This window comes from Enhydra lutris, unplaced genomic scaffold (genome assembly GCF_002288905.1).
Source record: "Enhydra lutris kenyoni isolate GAN:26980312 unplaced genomic scaffold, ASM228890v2 scaffoldscaffold53, whole genome shotgun sequence".
Lineage (NCBI taxonomy): Eukaryota > Metazoa > Chordata > Mammalia > Carnivora > Mustelidae > Enhydra > Enhydra lutris.
The window spans coordinates 5386-6914 of record NW_019154137.1 but is presented as its reverse complement, the minus strand read 5'-3'; the positions used below and the strand labels follow the sequence as shown (position 1 = coordinate 6914).

General features: G+C 49.6%; 1 pseudogene; it reads left to right on the top strand.

Moving 5' to 3' along the window:
• Nucleotides 1–452: 452 nt before the first annotated feature.
• On the top strand, nucleotides 453–742 carry LOC111157310 (annotated as a pseudogene).
• The last annotated feature ends 787 nt before the right edge of the window (nucleotides 743–1529 follow it).

Below are 1529 nucleotides of genomic sequence, written 5' to 3'. Positions count from 1 at the left end.
CATGCTCTTTGCCTATCTTTTACCTTCTGAGGAGGGTGTTCTGGGAGCAAGTTTCCAGGCTCAGCTCTTCCCTCCACATGTACTCCCTGATTTCACCCCTCCTGGAAGGGTGTTGGGAAATCCACTCTCTGCCCCTTCATTTTATACCTGTGGACTTACGTAAGCATAGCCTTTTGGGGTTGAACTTTTTCCTGAGCTCCCAGGGCCAGGTCCTGACCACATGGTCTGATTGTTCCCCGGACCAAGGTGGTCTCGGTGTATCCCTCTGGCCACCTACAGAACATGGACCCTGTACAGGAAATCCCAGGAGAGTCCCCAGACAAGAGGACCCAGGCCATATACTCATACACTGAGAGGAAAGTTGAAGAATTGGGTGCTTCTGAGCTGTGACATTCCCAACCAGTAGTGCAGAAAACAGACCTGGACTCTTTGGGGTCTGCCGCAGAAACGAGATGACGAAGGAGACGTCATTGTTTGGAAAGCATTGCAATAAGATGTGCACGTGTTGCTGCTGTGGCTCGAAGGCCTGCCACCTTCAGAAGTCCACCGTGGCAAATGTGGCTATCCTGCCAAGCACAAGAGAAAGTATAACTGGAGTGCCAAGGCTAAAAGAAGAAAAACCACTGGGACCGGTCGAATGAGGCACTTAAAAATTGTATACCGCAGATTAAGACATGGATTCCATGAAGGAACAACACCTAAGCCCAAGAGGGTAGCTCTTGCAGCATCCAGTTCATCTTAAGGATTTCAGCGATTAGTCTCACAATAAATGTCTGTTTTTCTTTTTGTTTTTAAAAACAACAACAACAACAACAAAACAACAAAGAAACCAGATCTGGGTCCCTTCATTCTGGAGGAGGATATCTCAGTATATTGGTCCCATCCTGTTTCATCCTCTATCTACACCCTCTGTTGGATGAAATAAGTAGGGCTTTCTGGGATACTTTGGGCCTTGAAACCCAGATTCTCTTTATAGAGGGAGCAAAGTAAACAAAACACATTTCTAACTCAAACCTGCAGTTTACCTGCATTACTCTTTGTCTGGGTCTAGTACCAAATAATCAGGAAAATTTCCATCCTGTCTGCAAGATGCTTGCCCCCACCAAGGGGTGGCACCTGAGCTTGGGAGCCTCTGGTTCTGGGTTCCTCATGGCTCTGAGACCCCAGGGACCTTGCCAGCTGAGCTTGTCCTGAACCAAGGGCAAGGATCCATAGGCCAGATGCCCTGGAATGGGGCTTCAGCTCCTGGTTCTATAATATGGCTGCTGCTTAGGCCACGCCCCCATAGCGGGGGAGGGGAGAGGCCTGCATCCTGGCAGCCCAGTGCTGCTTGACGGTCAAGTCTGTCTCTATCCACCCTGTGTTGTTTCCCCACTGAATCTGGGGGTGTTCTGGGTCTGACCCAGAATCTTGTGGGTGTACCAATCCCACCCTTTGTCCCCTCACATGCCTTCCTCCCCAGAAGAGAGGAAGGTTCTGCAGGCTTTGCTCAAAAAGTGTCCACCTGATGGCACTGTTGCTCCAGAAAT